General features: G+C 46.1%; 26 pseudogenes; all 26 read right to left on the bottom strand.

Annotated features, from left to right (window-relative positions):
* Positions 1 to 306: 306 nt before the first annotated feature.
* LOC133565894 (5S ribosomal RNA) lies at positions 307 to 425 on the bottom strand (annotated as a pseudogene).
* Positions 426 to 790: 365 nt separating this feature from the next.
* On the bottom strand, positions 791 to 909 carry LOC133567059 (5S ribosomal RNA; annotated as a pseudogene).
* Positions 910 to 1,274: 365 nt separating this feature from the next.
* Positions 1,275 to 1,393, bottom strand: LOC133565876 (5S ribosomal RNA; annotated as a pseudogene).
* A 368-nt stretch (positions 1,394 to 1,761) lies between these two features.
* On the bottom strand, positions 1,762 to 1,880 carry LOC133565794 (5S ribosomal RNA; annotated as a pseudogene).
* Positions 1,881 to 2,245: 365 nt separating this feature from the next.
* LOC133567731 (5S ribosomal RNA) lies at positions 2,246 to 2,364 on the bottom strand (annotated as a pseudogene).
* A 364-nt stretch (positions 2,365 to 2,728) lies between these two features.
* On the bottom strand, positions 2,729 to 2,847 carry LOC133565652 (5S ribosomal RNA; annotated as a pseudogene).
* A 368-nt stretch (positions 2,848 to 3,215) lies between these two features.
* LOC133566855 (5S ribosomal RNA) lies at positions 3,216 to 3,334 on the bottom strand (annotated as a pseudogene).
* Positions 3,335 to 3,699: 365 nt separating this feature from the next.
* On the bottom strand, positions 3,700 to 3,818 carry LOC133565407 (5S ribosomal RNA; annotated as a pseudogene).
* A 364-nt stretch (positions 3,819 to 4,182) lies between these two features.
* LOC133566194 (5S ribosomal RNA) lies at positions 4,183 to 4,301 on the bottom strand (annotated as a pseudogene).
* A 364-nt stretch (positions 4,302 to 4,665) lies between these two features.
* Positions 4,666 to 4,784, bottom strand: LOC133565893 (5S ribosomal RNA; annotated as a pseudogene).
* Positions 4,785 to 5,149: 365 nt separating this feature from the next.
* Positions 5,150 to 5,268, bottom strand: LOC133565892 (5S ribosomal RNA; annotated as a pseudogene).
* A 365-nt stretch (positions 5,269 to 5,633) lies between these two features.
* Positions 5,634 to 5,752, bottom strand: LOC133567058 (5S ribosomal RNA; annotated as a pseudogene).
* A 365-nt stretch (positions 5,753 to 6,117) lies between these two features.
* LOC133565875 (5S ribosomal RNA) lies at positions 6,118 to 6,236 on the bottom strand (annotated as a pseudogene).
* A 368-nt stretch (positions 6,237 to 6,604) lies between these two features.
* Positions 6,605 to 6,723, bottom strand: LOC133565793 (5S ribosomal RNA; annotated as a pseudogene).
* A 365-nt stretch (positions 6,724 to 7,088) lies between these two features.
* On the bottom strand, positions 7,089 to 7,207 carry LOC133565402 (5S ribosomal RNA; annotated as a pseudogene).
* A 368-nt stretch (positions 7,208 to 7,575) lies between these two features.
* On the bottom strand, positions 7,576 to 7,694 carry LOC133567739 (5S ribosomal RNA; annotated as a pseudogene).
* A 364-nt stretch (positions 7,695 to 8,058) lies between these two features.
* LOC133565659 (5S ribosomal RNA) lies at positions 8,059 to 8,177 on the bottom strand (annotated as a pseudogene).
* A 363-nt stretch (positions 8,178 to 8,540) lies between these two features.
* LOC133566193 (5S ribosomal RNA) lies at positions 8,541 to 8,659 on the bottom strand (annotated as a pseudogene).
* A 363-nt stretch (positions 8,660 to 9,022) lies between these two features.
* On the bottom strand, positions 9,023 to 9,141 carry LOC133566680 (5S ribosomal RNA; annotated as a pseudogene).
* A 365-nt stretch (positions 9,142 to 9,506) lies between these two features.
* LOC133565651 (5S ribosomal RNA) lies at positions 9,507 to 9,625 on the bottom strand (annotated as a pseudogene).
* Positions 9,626 to 9,989: 364 nt separating this feature from the next.
* LOC133565437 (5S ribosomal RNA) lies at positions 9,990 to 10,108 on the bottom strand (annotated as a pseudogene).
* Positions 10,109 to 10,471: 363 nt separating this feature from the next.
* LOC133566679 (5S ribosomal RNA) lies at positions 10,472 to 10,590 on the bottom strand (annotated as a pseudogene).
* A 365-nt stretch (positions 10,591 to 10,955) lies between these two features.
* Positions 10,956 to 11,074, bottom strand: LOC133565400 (5S ribosomal RNA; annotated as a pseudogene).
* Positions 11,075 to 11,438: 364 nt separating this feature from the next.
* LOC133565649 (5S ribosomal RNA) lies at positions 11,439 to 11,557 on the bottom strand (annotated as a pseudogene).
* A 368-nt stretch (positions 11,558 to 11,925) lies between these two features.
* LOC133566854 (5S ribosomal RNA) lies at positions 11,926 to 12,044 on the bottom strand (annotated as a pseudogene).
* Positions 12,045 to 12,409: 365 nt separating this feature from the next.
* Positions 12,410 to 12,528, bottom strand: LOC133566191 (5S ribosomal RNA; annotated as a pseudogene).
* Between the last annotated feature and the right edge of the window lie 337 nt (positions 12,529 to 12,865).

Raw genomic sequence — 12,865 nt, 5'->3', positions numbered from 1 at the left:
CTACAATGAGCTACACGTGTGTGATACAATAATCACTACTCTTTTTCTCAGCCTATGTAACTCTTTGGACTCTTGGCCCACTGTTAGCACTGAAGTGCCTTGAGGCACATGGGTGACTTTTGGCGACACTGCAAATCTTGCTATAAATTTCAGACCGAGTCAAAACTAAATATGTTTTGGGTGGAGACCAGTGTTTTGTTTGGACAAGCATAAACGTAGCGTTTTGACAAGTGTGGCAAGTATCTATAGCCATTGTGACAAAAACAAAAGGGAGAAAGTGCGCCCTATACTGGGAGCATCGCTAAAAGCCTACAGCACCTGGTATTCCTAGGCAGTCTCCCATCCAAGTACTAACCAGGCCAGACCCAGCTTAGCTTCCGAGCTCAGACGAGATCGGGCAATCTTCGGGTAGTATGGCCGTAAGCCGAGACGCAGTCCTCAGACTTCAATTTTTAAATGTGGCAAGCTGGTTGACAGGACCTTTCTACAATGAGCTACACGTGTGTGATACAATAATCACTACTCTTTTTCTCAATCTATGTAACTCTTTGGACTCTTGGCCCACTGTTAGCACTGAAGTGCCTTGAGGCACATGGGTGACTGTTGGCGACACTAAAAATCTTGCTATAAATTTCAGACCGAGTCAAAACTAAACATGTTTTGGGTGGAGACCAGTGTTTTGTTTGGACGAGCATAAACGTAGCGTTTCGACAAGTGTGGCAAGTATCTATAGCCATTGTGACAAAAACAAAAGGGAGAAAGTGCGCCCTATACTGGGAGCATCGCTAAAAGCCTACAGCACCTGGTATTCCTAGGCAGTCGCCCATCCAAGTACTAACCAGGACAGACCCAGCTTAGCTTCCGAGATCAGACGAGATCGGGCGATCTTCGGGTAGTATGGCGGTAAGCCGAGAGCCAGTCCTCAGAATTCAATTTTTAAATGTGGCAAGCTGGTTGACAGGACCTTTCTGCAATGAGCTACACGTCTGTGATACAATAATCACTGCTCTTTTTCTCAATCTATGTAACTCTTTGGACTCTTGGCCCACTGTTAGCACTGAAGTGCCTTGAGGCACATGGGTGACTGTTGGCGACACTGCAAATCTTGCTATAAATTTCAGACCGAGTCAAAACTAAACATGTTTTGGGTGGAGACCAGTGTTTTGTTTGGACGAGCATAAACGTAGCGTTTCGACAAGTGTGGCAAGTATCTATAGCCATTGTGACAAAAACAAAAGGGAGAAAGTGCGCCCTATACTGGGAGCATCGCTAAAAGCCTACAGCACCTGGTATTCCTAGGCAGTCGCCCATCCAAGTACTAACCAGGCCAGACCCAGCTTAGCTTCCGAGCTCAGACGAGATCGGGCGATCTTCGGGTAGTATGGCCGTAAACCGAGACGCAGTCCTCAGACTTCAATTTTTAAATGTGGGAAGCTGGTTGACAGGACCTTTCTGCAATGAGCTACACATGTGTGATACAATAATCACTGCTCTTTTTCTCAGCATATGTAACTCTTTGGACTTTTGCCCCACTGTTAGCACTGAAGTGCCTTGAGGCACATGGGTCATTTTTGGCGACACTGCAAATCTTGCTATAAATTTCAGACCGAGTCAAAACTAAACAAACATGTTTTGGGTGGAGACCAGCGGTTTGTTTGGACGAGCATACTGTAGCGTTTTGACAAGTGTGGCAAATATCTATAGCCATTGTGAAAAAAACAAAAGGGAGAAAGTGCGCCCTATACTGGTAGCATCGCTAAAAGCCTACAGCACCTGGTATTCCTAGGCAGTCTCCCAACCAAGTACTAACCAGGCCAGACCCAGCTTAGCTTCCGAGCTCAGACGAGATCGGGCGATCTTCGGGTAGTATGGCCGTAAGCCGAGACGCAGTCCTCAGACTTCAATTTTTAAATGTGGCAAGCTGGTTGACAGGACCTTTCTACAATGAGCTACACGTGTGTGATACAATAATCACTACTCTTTTTCTCAGCCTATGTAACTCTTTGGACTCTTGGCCCACTGTTAGCACTGAAGTGCCTTGAGGCACATGGGTGACTTTTGGCGACACTGCAAATCTTGCTATAAATTTCAGACCGAGTCAAAACTAAATATATTTTGGGTGGAGACCAGTGTTTTGTTTGGACAAGCATAAACGTAGCGTTTTGACAAGTGTGGCAAGTATCTATAGCCATTGTGACAAAAACAAAAGGGAGAAAGTGCGCCCTATACTGGGAGCATCGCTAAAAGCCTACAGCACCTGGTATTCCTAGGCAGTCTCCCATCCAAGTACTAACCAGGCCAGACCCAGCTTAGCTTCCGAGATCAGACGAGATCGGGCGATCTTCGGGTAGTATGGCCGTAAGCCGAGACGCAGTCCTCAGACTTCAATTTTTAAATGTGGCAAGCTGGTTGACAGGACCTTTCTACAATGAGCTACACGTGTGTGATACAATAATCACTACTCTTTTTCTCAGCCTATGTAACTCTTTGGACTTTTGCCCCACTGTTAGCACTGAAGTGCCTTGAGGCACATGGGTCACTGTTGGCGACACTGCAAATCTTGCTATAAATTTCAGACCGAGTCAAAACTAAACATGTTTTGGGTGGAGACCAGCGTTTTGTTTGGACGAGCATAATGTAGCATTTTGACAAGTGTGGCAAGTATCTATAGCCATTGTGACAAAAACAAAAGGGAGAAAGTGCGCCCTATACTGGGAGCATCGCTAAAAGCCTACAGCACCTGGTATTCCTAGGCAGTCTCCCATCCAAGTACTAACCAGGCCAGACCCAGCTTAGCTTCCGAGATCAGACGAGATCAGGCGATCTTCGGGTAGTATGGCCGTAAGCCGAGAGGGAGTCCTCAGAATTCAATTTTTAAATGTGGCAAGCTGGTTGACAGGACCTTTCTGCAATGAGCTACACGTGTGTGATACAATAATCACTGCTCTTTTTCTCAGCCTATGTAACTCTTTGGACTTTTGCCCCACTGTTAGCACTGAAGTGCCTTGAGGCACATGGGTCACTGTTGGCGACACTGCAAATCTTGCTATAAATTTCAGACCGAGTCAAAACTAAACAAACATGTTTTGGGTGGAGACCAGCGGTTTGTTTGGACGAGCATAATGTAGCGTTTTGACAAGTGTGGCAAGTATCTCTAGCCATTGTGACAAAAACAAAAGGGAGAAAGTGCGCCCTATACTGGGAGCATCGCTAAAAGCCTACAGCACCTGGTATTCCTAGGCAGTCTCCCATACAAGTACTAACCAGGCCAGACCCAGCTTAGCATCCGAGCTCAGACGAGATCGGGCGATCTTCGGGTAGTATGGCCGTAAGCCGAGACGCAGTTCTCAGACTTCAATTTTTAAATGTGGCAAGCTGGTTGACAGGACCTTTCTGCAATGAGCTACACGTGTGTGATACAATAATCACTACTCTTTTTCTCAGCCTATGTAACTCTTTGGACTTTTGCCCCACTGTTAGCACTGAAGTGCCTTGAGGCACATGGGTCACTGTTGGCGACACTGCAAATCTTGCTATAAATTTCAGACCGAATCAAAACTAAACATTTTTTGGGTGGAGACCAGTGTTTTGTTTGGACAAGCATAAACGTAGCGTTTTGACAAGTGTGGCAAGTATCTATAGCCATTGTGACAAAAACAAAAGGGAGAAAGTGCGCCCTATACTGGTAGCATCGCTAAAAGCCTACAGCACCTGGTATTCCTAGGCAGTCTCCCAACCAAGTACTAACCGGGCCAGACCCAACTTAGCTTCCGAGATCAGAAGAGATCGGGCGATCTTCGGGTAGTATGGCCGTAAGCCGAGAGGCAATCCTCAGAATTCAATTTTTAAATGTGGCAAGCTGGTTGAGAGGACCTTTCTGCAATGAGCTACACGTGTGTGATACAATAATCACTGCTCTTTTTCTCAGCCTATGTAACTCTTTGGACTTTTGCCCCACTGTTAGCACTGAAGTGCCTTGAGGCACATGGGTCACTGTTGGCGACACTGCAAATCTTGCTATAAATTTCAGACCGAGTCAAAACTAAACTTGTTTTGGGTGTAGAACAGCGTTTTGTTTGGACGAGCATAATGTAGCGTTTTGACAAGTGTGGCAAGTATCTATAGCCATTGTGACAAAAACAAAAGGGAGAAAGTGCGCCCTATACTGGGAGCATCGCTAAAAGCCTACAGCACCTGGTATTCCTAGGCAGTCTCCCATCCAATTACTAACCAGGCCAGACCCAGCTTAGCTTCCGAGATCAGACGAGATCGGGCGATCTTCGGGTAGTATGGCCGTAAGCCAAGAGGCAATCCTTGAATTCAATTTTTAAATGTGGCAAGCTGGTTGACAGGACCTTTCTACAATGAGCTACACGTGTGTGATACAATAATCACTACTCTTTTTCTCAGCCTATGTAACTCTTTGGACTCTTGGCCCACTGTTAGCACTGAAGTGCCTTGAGGCACATGGGTGACTTTTGGCGACACTGCAAATCTTGCTATAAATTTCAGACCGAGTCAAAACTAAATATGTTTTGGGTGGAGACCAGTGTTTTGTTTGGACAAGCATAAACGTAGCGTTTTGACAAGTGTGGCAAGTATCTATAGCCATTGTGACAAAAACAAAAGGGAGAAAGTGCGCCCTATACTGGGAGCATCGCTAAAAGCCTACAGCACCTGGTATTCCTAGGCAGTCTCCCATCCAAGTACTAACCAGGCCAGACCCAGCTTAGCTTCCGAGCTCAGACGAGATCGGGCAATCTTCGGGTAGTATGGCCGTAAGCCGAGACGCAGTCCTCAGACTTCAATTTTTAAATGTGGCAAGCTGGTTGACAGGACCTTTCTACAATGAGCTACACGTGTGTGATACAATAATCACTACTCTTTTTCTCAGCCTATGTAACTCTTTGGACTCTTGGCCCACTGTTAGCACTGAAGTGCCTTGAGGCACATGGGTGACTTTTGGCGACACTGCAAATCTTGCTATAAATTTCAGACCGAGTCAAAACTAAATATGTTTTGGGTGGAGACCAGTGTTTTGTTTGGACAAGCATAAACGTAGCGTTTTGACAAGTGTGGCAAGTATCTATAGCCATTGTGACAAAAACAAAAGGGAGAAAGTGCGCCCTATACTGGGAGCATCGCTAAAAGCCTACAGCACCTGGTATTCCTAGGCAGTCTCCCATCCAAGTACTAACCAGGCCAGACCCAGCTTAGCTTCCGAGCTCAGACGAGATCGGGCAATCTTCGGGTAGTATGGCCGTAAGCCGAGACGCAGTCCTCAGACTTCAATTTTTAAATGTGGCAAGCTGGTTGACAGGACCTTTCTACAATGAGCTACACGTGTGTGATACAATAATCACTACTCTTTTTCTCAATCTATGTAACTCTTTGGACTCTTGGCCCACTGTTAGCACTGAAGTGCCTTGAGGCACATGGGTGACTGTTGGCGACACTAAAAATCTTGCTATAAATTTCAGACCGAGTCAAAACTAAACATGTTTTGGGTGGAGACCAGTGTTTTGTTTGGACGAGCATAAACGTAGCGTTTCGACAAGTGTGGCAAGTATCTATAGCCATTGTGACAAAAACAAAAGGGAGAAAGTGCGCCCTATACTGGGAGCATCGCTAAAAGCCTACAGCACCTGGTATTCCTAGGCAGTCGCCCATCCAAGTACTAACCAGGACAGACCCAGCTTAGCTTCCGAGATCAGACGAGATCGGGCGATCTTCGGGTAGTATGGCGGTAAGCCGAGAGCCAGTCCTCAGAATTCAATTTTTAAATGTGGCAAGCTGGTTGACAGGACCTTTCTGCAATGAGCTACACGTCTGTGATACAATAATCACTGCTCTTTTTCTCAATCTATGTAACTCTTTGGACTCTTGGCCCACTGTTAGCACTGAAGTGCCTTGAGGCACATGGGTGACTGTTGGCGACACTGCAAATCTTGCTATAAATTTCAGACCGAGTCAAAACTAAACATGTTTTGGGTGGAGACCAGTGTTTTGTTTGGACGAGCATAAACGTAGCGTTTCGACAAGTGTGGCAAGTATCTATAGCCATTGTGACAAAAACAAAAGGGAGAAAGTGCGCCCTATACTGGGAGCATCGCTAAAAGCCTACAGCACCTGGTATTCCTAGGCAGTCGCCCATCCAAGTACTAACCAGGCCAGACCCAGCTTAGCTTCCGAGCTCAGACGAGATCGGGCGATCTTCGGGTAGTATGGCCGTAAACCGAGACGCAGTCCTCAGACTTCAATTTTTAAATGTGGGAAGCTGGTTGACAGGACCTTTCTGCAATGAGCTACACATGTGTGATACAATAATCACTGCTCTTTTTCTCAGCATATGTAACTCTTTGGACTTTTGCCCCACTGTTAGCACTGAAGTGCCTTGAGGCACATGGGTCATTTTTGGCGACACTGCAAATCTTGCTATAAATTTCAGACCGAGTCAAAACTAAACAAACATGTTTTGGGTGGAGACCAGCGGTTTGTTTGGACGAGCATACTGTAGCGTTTTGACAAGTGTGGCAAATATCTATAGCCATTGTGAAAAAAACAAAAGGGAGAAAGTGCGCCCTATACTGGTAGCATCGCTAAAAGCCTACAGCACCTGGTATTCCTAGGCAGTCTCCCAACCAAGTACTAACCAGGCCAGACCCAGCTTAGCTTCCGAGCTCAGACGAGATCGGGCGATCTTCGGGTAGTATGGCCGTAAGCCGAGACGCAGTCCTCAGACTTCAATTTTTAAATGTGGCAAGCTGGTTGACAGGACCTTTCTACAATGAGCTACACGTGTGTGATACAATAATCACTACTCTTTTTCTCAGCCTATGTAACTCTTTGGACTCTTGGCCCACTGTTAGCACTGAAGTGCCTTGAGGCACATGGGTGACTTTTGGCGACACTGCAAATCTTGCTATAAATTTCAGACCGAGTCAAAACTAAATATATTTTGGGTGGAGACCAGTGTTTTGTTTGGACAAGCATAAACGTAGCGTTTTGACAAGTGTGGCAAGTATCTATAGCCATTGTGACAAAAACAAAAGGGAGAAAGTGCGCCCTATACTGGGAGCATCGCTAAAAGCCTACAGCACCTGGTATTCCTAGGCAGTCTCCCATCCAAGTACTAACCAGGCCAGACCCAGCTTAGCTTCCGAGCTCAGACGAGATCGGGCGATCTTCGGGTAGTATGGCCGTAAGCCGAGACGCAGTCCTCAGACTTCAATTTTTAAATGTGGCAAGCTGGTTGACAGGACCTTTCTACAATGAGCTACACGTGTGTGATACAATAATCACTACTCTTTTTCTCAGCCTATGTAACTCTTTGGACTTTTGCCCCACTGTTAGCACTGAAGTGCCTTGAGGCACATGGGTCACTGTTGGCGACACTGCAAATCTTGCTATAAATTTCAGACCGAGTCAAAACTAAACAAACATGTTTTGGGTGGAGACCAGCGGTTTGTTTGGACGAGCATAATGTAGCGTTTTGACAAGTGTGGCAAGTATCTATAGCCATTTTGACAAAAACAAAAGCAAGAAAGTGCACCCTATACTGGGAGCATCGCTAAATGCCTACAGCACCTGGTATTCCTAGGAAGTCTCCCATCCAAGTACTAACCAGGCCAGACCCAGCTTAGCTTCCGAGATCAGACGAGATCGGGCGATCTTCGGGTAGTATGGCCGTAAGCCGAGAGGCAGCCCTCAGAATTCAATTTTTAAATGTGGCAAGCTGGTTGACAGGACCTTTCTGCAATGAGCTACACGTGTGTGATACAATAATCACTGCTCTTTTTCTCAGCCTATGTATCTCTTTGGACTTTTGCCCCACTGTTAGCACTGAAGTGCCTTGAGGCACATGGGTCACTGTTGGCGACACTGCAAATCTTGCTATAAATTTCAGACCGAGTCAAAACTAAACTTGTTTTGGGTGTAGAACAGCGTTTTGTTTGGACGAGCATAATGTAGCGTTTTGACAAGTGTGGCAAGTATCTATAGCCATTGTGACAAAAACAAAAGGGAGAAAGTGCGCCCTATACTGGTAGCATCGCTAAAAGCCTACAGCACCTGGTATTCCTAGGCAGTCTCCCAACCAAGTACTAACCAGGCCGGACCCAGCTTAGCTTCCGAGATCAGACGAGATCGGGCGATCTTCGGGTAGTATGGCCGTAAGCCGAGAGGTAGTCCTCAGAATTCAATTTTTAAATGTGGCAAGCTGGTTGACAGAACCTTTCTGCAATGAGCTACACGTGTGTGATACAATAATCACTGCTCTTTTTCTCAGCCTATGTAACTCTTTGGACTTTTGCCCCACTGTTACACTGAAGTGCCTTGAGGCACATGGGTCACTGTTGGCGACACTGCAAATCTTGCTATAAATTTCAGACCGAGTCAAAACTAAACTTGTTTTGGGTGTAGAACAGCGTTTTGTTTGGACGAGCATAATGTAGCGTTTTGACAAGTGTGGCAAGTATCTATAGCCATTGTGACAAAAACAAAAGGGAGAAAGTGCGCCCTATACTGGGAGCATCGCTAAAAGCCTACAGCACCTGGTATTCCTAGGCAGTCTCCCATCCAATTACTAACCAGGCCAGACCCAGCTTAGCTTCCGAGATCAGACGAGATCGGGCGATCTTCGGGTAGTATGGCCGTAAGCCGAGAGGCAATCCTTGAATTCAATTTTTAAATGTGGCAAGCTGGTTGACAGGACCTTTCTGCAATGAGCTACACGTGTGTGATACAATAATCACTGCTCTTTTTCTCAGCCTATGTAACTCTTTGGACTTTTGCCCCACTGTTAGCACTGAAGTGCCTTGAGGCACATGGGTCACTGTTGGCGACACTGCAAATCTTGCTATAAATTTCAGACCGAGTCAAAACTAAACATGTTTTGGGTGGAGACCAGCGTTTTGTTTGGACGAGCATAATGTAGCGTTTTGACAAGTGTGGCAAGTATCTATAGCCATTGTGAGAAAAACAAAAGGGAGAAAGTGCGCCCTATACTGGGAGCATCGCTAAAAGCCTACGGCACTTGGTATTCCTAGGCAGTCTCCCAACCAAGTACTAACCAGGCCAGACCCAGCTTAGCTTCCGAGATCAGACGAGATCGGGCGATCTTCAGGTAGTATGGCCGTAAGCCGAGACGCAGTCCTCAGAATTCAATTTTTAAATGTGGCAAGCTGGTTGACAGGACCTTTCTGCAATGAGCTACACGTGTGTGATACAATAATCACTGCTCTTTTTCTCAGCCTATGTAACTCTTTGGACTCTTGGCCCACTGTTAGCACTGAAGTGCCTTGAGGCACATGGGTGACTTTTGGCGACACTGCATATCTTGCTATAAATTTCAGACCGAGTCAAAACTAAACATGTTTTGGGTGGAGACCAGTGTTTTTTTTGGACGAGCATAAACGTAGCGTTTTGACAAGTGTGGCAAGTATCTATAGCCATTGTGACAAAAACAAAAGGGAGAAAGTGCGCCCTATACTGGGAGCATCGCTAAAAGCCTACAGCACCTGGTATTCCTAGGCAGTCTCCCATCCAAGTACTAACCAGGCCAGACCCAGCTTAGCTTCCGAGATCAGACGAGATCAGGCGATCTTCGGGTAGTATGGCCGTAAGCCGAGAGGGAGTCCTCAGAATTCAATTTTTAAATGTGGCAAGCTGGTTGACAGGACCTTTCTGCAATGAGCTACACGTGTGTGATACAATAATCACTGCTCTTTTTCTCAGCCTATGTAACTCTTTGGACTTTTGCCCCACTGTTAGCACTGAAGTGCCTTGAGGCACATGGGTCACTGTTGGCGACACTGCAAATCTTGCTATAAATTTCAGACCGAGTCAAAACTAAACCTGTTTTGGGTGTAGAACAGCGTTTTGTTTGGACGAGCATAATGTAGCGTTTTGACAAGTGTGGCAAGTATCTATAGCCATTGTGACAAAAACAAAAGGGAGAAAGTGCGCCCTATACTGGGAGCATCGCTAAAAGTCTACAGCACCTGGTATTCCTAGGCAGTCTCCCATCCAAGTACTAACCAGGCCAGACCCAGCTTAACTTCCGAGATCAGACGAGATCGGGCGATCTTCGGGTAGTATGGCCGTAAGCCGAGAGGCAATCCTTGAATTCAATTTTTAAATGTGGCAAGCTGGTTGACAGGACCTTTCTGCAATGAGCTACACGTGTGTGATACAATAATCACTGCTCTTTTTCTCAGCCTATGTAACTCTTTGGACTTTTGCCCCACTGTTAGCACTGAAGTGCCTTGAGGCACATGGGTCACTGTTGGCGACACTGCAAATCTTGCTATAATTTTCAGACCGAGTCAAAACTAAACATGTTTTGGGTGGAGACCAGCGTTTTGTTTGGACGAGCATAATGTAGCGTTTTGACAAGTGTGGCAAGTATCTATAGCCATTGTGAGAAAAACAAAAGGGAGAAAGTGCGCCCTATACTGGGAGCATCGCTAAAAGCCTACGGCACTTGGTATTCCTAGGCAGTCTCCCAACCAAGTACTAACCAGGCCAGACCCAGCTTAGCTTCCGAGATCAGACGAGATCGGGCGATCTTCAGGTAGTATGGCCGTAAGCCGAGACGCAGTCCTCAGAATTCAATTTTTAAATGTGGCAAGCTGGTTGACAGGACCTTTTTGCAATGAGCTACACGTGTGTGATACAATAATCACTGCTCTTTTTCTCAGCCTATGTAACTCTTTGGACTCTTGGCCCACTGTTAGCACTGAAGTGCCTTGAGGCACATGGGTGACTTTTGGCGACACTGCATATCTTGCTATAAATTTCAGACCGAGTCAAAACTAAACATGTTTTGGGTGGAGACCAGTGTTTTTTTTGGACGAGCATAAACGTAGCGTTTTGACAAGTGTGGCAAGTATCTATAGCCATTGTGACAAAAACAAAAGGGAGAAAGTGCGCCCTATACTGGGAGCATCGCTAAAAGCCTACAGCACCTGGTATTCCTAGGCAGTCTCCCATCCAAGTACTAACCAGGCCAGACCCAGCTTAGCTTCCGAGCTCAGACGAGATCGGGCGATCTTCGGGTAGTATGGCCGTAAGCCGAGACGCAGTCCTCAGACTTCAATTTTTAAATGTGGCAAGCTGGTTGACAGGACCTTTCTACAATGAGCTACACGTGTGTGATACAATAATCACTACTCTTTTTCTCAGCCTATGTAACTCTTTGGACTTTTGCCCCACTGTTAGCACTGAAGTGCCTTGAGGCACATGGGTCACTGTTGGCGACACTGCAAATCTTGCTATAAATTTCAGACCGAGTCAAAACTAAACATGTTTTGGGTGGAGACCAGCGTTTTGTTTGGACGAGCATAATGTAGCATTTTGACAAGTGTGGCAAGTATCTATAGCCATTGTGACAAAAACAAAAGGGAGAAAGTGCGCCCTATACTGGGAGCATCGCTAAAAGCCTACAGCACCTGGTATTCCTAGGCAGTCTCCCATCCAAGTACTAACCAGGCCAGACCCAGCTTAGCTTCCGAGATCAGACGAGATCAGGCGATCTTCGGGTAGTATGGCCGTAAGCCGAGAGGGAGTCCTCAGAATTCAATTTTTAAATGTGGCAAGCTGGTTGACAGGACCTTTCTGCAATGAGCTACACGTGTGAGATACAATAATCACTGCTCTTTTTCTCAGCCTATGTAACTCTTTGGACTTTTGCCCCACTGTTAGCACTGAAGTGCCTTGAGGCACATGGGTCACTGTTGGCGACACTGCAAATCTTGCTATAAATTTCAGACCGAGTCAAAACTAAACAAACATGTTTTGGGTGGAGACCAGCGGTTTGTTTGGACGAGCATAATGTAGCGTTTTGACAAGTGTGGCAAGTATCTCTAGCCATTGTGACAAAAACAAAAGGGAGAAAGTGCGCCCTATACTGGGAGCATCGCTAAAAGCCTACAGCACCTGGTATTCCTAGGCAGTCTCCCATACAAGTACTAACCAGGCCAGACCCAGCTTAGCATCCGAGCTCAGACGAGATCGGGCGATCTTCGGGTAGTATGGCCGTAAGCCGAGACGCAGTTCTCAGACTTCAATTTTTAAATGTGGCAAGCGTGTTGACAGGACCTTTCTGCAATGAGCTACACGTGTGTGATACAATAATCACTACTCTTTTTCTCAGCCTATGTAACTCTTTGGACTTTTGCCCCACTGTTAGCACTGAAGTGCCTTGAGGCACATGGGTCACTGTTGGCGACACTGCAAATCTTGCTATAAATTTCAGACCGAATCAAAACTAAACATTTTTTGGGTGGAGACCAGTGTTTTGTTTGGACAAGCATAAACGTAGCGTTTTGACAAGTGTGGCAAGTATCTATAGCCATTGTGACAAAAACAAAAGGGAGAAAGTGCGCCCTATACTGGGAGCATCGCTAAAAGCCTACAGCACCTGGTATTCCTAGGCAGTCTCCCATCCAATTACTAACCAGGCCAGACCCAGCTTAGCTTCCGAGATCAGACGAGATCGGGCGATCTTCGGGTAGTATGGCCGTAAGCCAAGAGGCAATCCTTGAATTCAATTTTTAAATGTGGCAAGCTGGTTGACAGGACCTTTCTGCAATGAGCTACACGTGTGTGATACAATAATCACTGCTCTTTTTCTCAGCCTATGTAACTCTTTGGACTTTTGCCCCACTGTTAGCACTGAAGTGCCTTGAGGCACATGGGTCACTGTTGGCGACACTGCAAATCTTGCTATAAATTTCAGACCGAGTCAAAACTAAACATGTTTTGGGTGGAGACCAGCGTTTTGTTTGGACGAGCATAATGTAGCGTTTTGACAAGTGTGGCAAGTATCTATAGCCATTGTGAGAAAAACAAAAGGGAGAAAGTG

The sequence above is a fragment of the Nerophis ophidion genome, linkage group LG13 (assembly GCF_033978795.1).
Source record: "Nerophis ophidion isolate RoL-2023_Sa linkage group LG13, RoL_Noph_v1.0, whole genome shotgun sequence".
Lineage (NCBI taxonomy): Eukaryota > Metazoa > Chordata > Actinopteri > Syngnathiformes > Syngnathidae > Nerophis > Nerophis ophidion.
Note: the sequence above shows the minus strand (reverse complement) of the source record. Positions and strands in the feature narration are given on the sequence as shown.